Source organism: Mustela putorius, unplaced genomic scaffold (assembly GCF_011764305.1).
Source record: "Mustela putorius furo isolate JIRA1106 unplaced genomic scaffold, ASM1176430v1.1 tig00003845_pilon_pilon_pilon, whole genome shotgun sequence".
Classification (NCBI taxonomy): domain Eukaryota; kingdom Metazoa; phylum Chordata; class Mammalia; order Carnivora; family Mustelidae; genus Mustela; species Mustela putorius.
The window spans coordinates 94,770,580-94,776,579 of record NW_025421998.1 but is presented as its reverse complement, the minus strand read 5'-3'; positions in this window follow the sequence as shown (position 1 = coordinate 94,776,579).

Here is a 6,000-nt window from a genome sequence, read left to right as displayed (position 1 = left end):
CATTTCCTGTCTTTTTCCCCAGAGGAACCTTATGAGGCAAGGAGCAAATATGAATACTAGAGACTAACCAAAAAACAAGAGAATATTCTAGAAGGACTAAAGCCTTTGGCAGCTGGATTTCAAAAGAAAAATAACCCACTGGACAATCTATATCCCCAGAATGTGAGTTATTAGACCTTATGAACCAAGAATTTAAAACAAGAATGACAGATAATGACAATCTGCTATATAAACAAGAAGGTAGAAGATGTCTAGCAGGTAAGAATGCATGGGACCAACTTACTGAAGATCTTAACAGTAACATACCTAACATATTTTGCATTGACATTTCCAACTTTTATTATGGGAAAGAATGTTCAAGTCACCTGAAGATAAGATAAATGAGATAAGATAAAAGAAGCCAACGCCTCATACAAATGCTAAGAATTTTTGTCCAGTAGGAGCTTAAATAATTATTAGTTTCCTAAAATACTGACTTTTTCTCAGGAGCTTCCTCCCCCCACTTATTTTCAAAAAAGCAAGACTTTAGCTAATAAATATACAATCCAGATAAGATCTGGGAAATTGTCTCTTCTGCAAAAACTAGGTGGAATTTCTTAGAGTTTTCAAAATTGTGGAAATCCGAAGCCCTTCCTGAGATTTCTGACCACCCCCAAGGACAATTGTTTTCTTCTAGTCTTCTCTAAACTTGCCACCTCACCTGGCCATGAATCTTTTTTTATTCCTTCAACCAAATCATCTGCATCAGTAATTGGAGAGTTTAGTAGAATTTCCTGAAGATTTGGGATAGCCTACAAAGGAGTCGTATGGTACAGAAGGCAGATCTTTACTCTTTCTCTCCCAACCTTAATCATGATGGCGCCTTCCCAGACTTTCCAGGGTCTCAAGTTCTTCTGCCTTCATTATATAGAACAATGCCATTTCCATTTTTCCTTCCATCTCCAGCAGTTACATTAAAATATTCCCATCAACAATTTTCTCCTCCCTAAGAAATGGGGTGGAAGCTATTAAGACACTAAAATCCCGGTTTTCCTCCATTCAAAATTATGGTTAACTAATTCTTCTTTTTTTTTTTTTTAAGATTTTATTTACTTACTTGACAGAGAGAGAGAGATTACAAGTAGGCAGAGAGGCAGGCAGAGGCTTCCCCGCTGAGCAGAGAGCTGATGCGGGGCTTTATGCGGGGCTTGATCAAGGACCCTGAGATCATGACCTCAGCCTGAGTGGAAGGCAGAGGCTTAACCCACTGAACCACCCAGGCGCCCCTTCATCCTTATTTCTTGAGCGGAACTCATCTTCATTCAAAGATAGACTTTTCTAAGTTTTCATTTACACTCTCCTTTACTTTTATTGTTATGATTAAATGTGTATGACATAAAACACCATTTTCAAGTCTATGGTGCAATGGCATTAACTACATTCACATTCTGGAGTTGTCATCACGGCCATCCTTCTCTGGAACGCTTCATCTTCCACATCTGAAACTCTATATCCACGAAACACTAACTCCCACCCCTTCCTCACCCCAGCCCAGGAACCACCCCCTACCTGCTGTACTATTTTCCACAGTGGTCATGCTATCTTATATTCCCATCAATAGTGCAAAAGGGGTCCCATATCTTTACCACCTCCTCAACACTTGCTTTTCTCTGTTCTGTTCTTCCCTTCAGTGTTATTCATGCTACTGGGTACGATGTTCTTGAATTTTTTAAATGAGTGGGAATTTACTGGTGCTGCTATTTTAAGAGCACTGCTTTTTCTAATCTCCAGTCTCAAGTCAACATCGGTCTCCAAATTTGGGGCAGGTAGTCTTCATCTATAAAATGTACTCATTGAGGAACCACTCTCCTTGAAGACAAGACAGTCTTTCCTCACACAGATGGGACATTAGAAAAACAACATTCTAGCCTTGGCATCACTAGAGGCTGTTAAGTAAGGATCAGGTGAGTCAGATCATGCCCGGGAGACAAGTCTTTAGGAAGTGAGCACAGGGTATGCGCTAATCCCTGATAATCTCACAGCTCACCTGGAGAGTGGTTCCACAAGAGGTAAAGAGCGCCAACTGAAATTCAACAAGGGGCTTGTTTCAAATTCACAGCTGGTGGGTGAGAAGGAACCAGAGAGGGATCCTGGGCTTCCTTCCGGTTGGAGCAGGGACCTCATGAGCAAGGGGCCACCTGTGCTTTCTGAGCTGAGCGGCTATGGGCATGTAGTCTTGTGGACTCACAGACTGGCAGAGAAGGACAAAGAGGTCTGGTTGGTGCTGGTCCACTTCAGAGTCAAGGGGAAATTCTCTATATGTTTTTGAGATGTGTACACTTCAAGCACATCTCTTCTGGCTTTAACTTCAGCACTATCTGACTAATGAATCAGACTTGGAGTTCAGTCCATGGTCTTGTTGATAGCAGTACTTTGCAAAATGATTTGTTTTCTAAGAACATTCAAAGCTCAGCTTCTTTTCCATTTCTGTGATAGGTATCTGAGCATCTGTGGGTTCCGTCAGAGAAAGCTATATAAGCAAAAGTAGATAGAGGGAAACAAGAGTTGTCTTAATGACAACTCCATGTCAGATGAAGGAATGCTCAGGACCTGGAATTGAAAGGCCCATATCAGGAGTTTCCTTCTGTTTCCTGGACTTACCTGCTCCCAAGAGACAAAAGGCCACAAAACCGAGAAAGCTGGTAGCCATGGCAGGCCAGGGAGTGAGGGAGTATCCCCCAGCTCAATATTCTGATGTTCTTAGGGAAGAGCTGGTAATCTGAGCCTCTGTGCCAGCCAATAGCCAGGTCCTCCTGGGAGGCCAATCTTCCTACAAGTTTTTAAAGCCCAGGATCCCTTCTTATTTGTCTCAACATCAGTCATTCTTCCTTTCCTTCTTTTTTCTACAACAAGGCATTGCTTGGTGGAACGGGTCCAGGGAATAGGCTCACACCCTAGTTTCTCTGATCTTTCTTTGAGGGTAATACTCCTCTATATACTTCCCCTGGGAATCCAATAGGCTCCTTCAAACTTGATCACTGTCTACTTTTCTTTCCAGCTTTGAGGAACTTCCCACCTCCTACAGAAAGCCATATTAGTGTTAAAAAAGAGAAACAGGCCCAAAATGGAGTCATTTATCCCTGAATAGCAAACCAAGACTTAACTAAAGTTTCAGTGTCTCCCAGGAAAGTGCCCATTAACAGTCTCTGAAAATGTCCTGGTCCCCAAGAGGGAGGTCATCTGTATGATAAAAACCCTGCCTTCCCTTGACTTCCAAAGAAAGTGTCCTGTCTTCTGCCCATGTTTTAATTAGATTATTTGGTTTCTTGGTGTTGAGTTGTATAAGTTCTTTATTTGGATACTAAACCCTTTATCAGGTACGTCATTTGCAAATATCTTCTTTTATTCAGTAGGCTGCCTTTTAGTTATGTTGGTTGTTTCCTTTGCTGTGCAGAACACTGACATTAATTCAAGGAGATACATGCCCCCCGTGACTATCGCAGCATTATTTACAATAGCAAAACCATAGAAGCAGCCCAAGTAGCCATCGACAGATGAATGGGTAAAGAAGATGTGGTATGTATACAATGCAATATCACACTCAGCCATAAAACAGAATAAAATCTTGCCATTTGCAACAACAGGGACGGATCTAGAGAGTATGATGCTAACCAAGTCAGAGAAAGGCAAATACCATATGACCTCACTCCATGTGGAATTTGAGAAACAAAACGGATGAGCAAAGGGAGAAAAGAGAGAGAGAGAGAAAGACAAAGCAAGAAATGGACTCTTTTAAAAAAATGTTTCCACTTCATTTATTTTTAAAGATTTTACTTATTTGTCAGAGATAGAGAACACAAGCAGAAGGAGTGGCAGGCAGAGGGAGAAGCAGGCTCCCTGCTAAGCAGGGAGCCCCATACGCAGGACTCGATCCAGGGACCCTGGGATCACAACCTGAGCTGAAGGCAGGTGCTTAACCCACTGAGCCACCCAGGTGCCCCAAGAAACCAATTCTTAACTACAGAGAACAAATAGTTACTGGAAGGGAGGTGGGTGTTCCGGGGAAGGGGAAATCGGTGGAGGGATTAGGAGTCTACTTATCTTGATGAGCACTGAGAAGTGGATAGAACTGTTGAATCACTATATTGTGCACCTGAAACGAATATAACACCATGTTAACTACACTGGAATTAAAATTATTTTTTTAAAAAGGTGTCCTGAGCAGATACTGCCTTGCTTTCTTTTCCTGGCAACTTCCTTGCCTCATGCTTCCTTCTGTGACAACTTTACATTTTGCACAACTCCTTGGAGCACCTCTCTACTTGCTGGATGTGGTGTTGCACCATTCATGAATTGCTTAATAAAGCCAATTCGATCTTCCAATTCACTTGGCTGATTTTGGTTTTTTAACACTAGTATTCTTGTAGTGACCTGAAGATCAGTAACCAATCTGCCTGCTGCAATTACAAAGCTTTTCTAACCCAGTCTCCTTGTAACCCACAGCTCTTTCTCCCCCTTCCTGCAGCGTCTGTGTCTCACTGGAACCACAGTACCTCCTCTTAATAAATGTTTACATTGCCAGCTGTTAGGAGAAAGTTTCCGGAAATTCCCTGATAACCTAACCCTCATTGTCCCTGGACCCCTCCATTGTTCCTATGTGGTACTCCCAGCTGAGTGCAGTACTGACCCCAACTTCTCTGAACAACCATATTGACTTCCCTTCCCCACCTTCTGCTTTTTTTTTTCCCAGTGCAAACAAGTAAAGCAACTGGAACTCACATTTCGTATGAGAAAGCTAAAGGGTGTCACTATGTGGGAAAACAGTGTGACACTCTTTATAAAGTGAAATGAGCATTTACCATCAAACCCAGCAATCGCAATACTATTTACCTAAGAGAATTAAAAGTGTATGTCCACACCAAAGTCTTGTACCAGAATGCTGCTTCTGGCAGATCTATTCCTAAGAGCCCAAATCTAGAAACAACCCAAGTGTCCATCAACATGTAAATAGATATGCAAAATGTGGTAGAGTCACCCCTCCCCCCAAAATACAACCAATAAAAAAAGAGCAAATTATTGGGGCACCTGGGCAGCTCAGTGGCTGAAAGCCTCTGCCTTTGGCTCAGGTCATGGGATCCAGCCCCTTATCGGGCTCTCGGCTCAGTAGGGAGCCTACTTCCTCCTCTCTCTCTGCCTGCCTCTCTGCCTACTTGTGATCTCTGTCTGTCAAATAAATAAAGAACATCTTTTAAAAAAGAGCAAATTATCAATATACATAATAATAAAGATAACAGAAGTATATGTTAGGTGAAAGAGGTGGGTCACTAAAAAATGTATGGTTTCGCTTTGGTGAGTGCTGTGAAGTGTGTAAACCTGGTGATTCACAGACCTGTACCCCTGGGGATAAAAATATATGTTTATAAAAAATTTTTTTTTTAAAAAGTGTATGGTTTCATTTACATGGAATTCAAGAACAAGCAAATCTAATCTCTGATGATAGACATCAGAACATTGATTGCCAGAGGGATGGATACTGACTAGAAGGGGACTTAACAGCAAGAGGTGATGACGTGTGTCTTGACTGGGCTGGTGTTGCTGGTTTTCCCATTTGACAGAATGTATGTAATTTACATTTATTATTATGCATTTCACTTCATGCAATAAAAAAAATGTATCCCACTATCCAGTCAACAACCATTAATATTTTAGTATCTGTCCAGACAGAATTCTTCTAAAATTACTTGTGAACTATACATGTTATCAGATATTCACAGAGTTCCCTAAATTGACCTTACAAAAGAAGATTGAATATTTGTGGATATCCAAAAGGCACTCATTCTGAGCCCTAACATAGGAACAGTGAAGTGCAGCCTTATGCCATGGCCTCATTCCCTACATGTCCCTAGGAAGACCCAGGGTTGTCTATGGTTCCAGAATCATCCTCCACCTCAGACTGAACCCAACAAAGGTAGACTCCTGGAGATTCCCATTTGCTGAGTTGCACCAGGGACCTGTATTTCC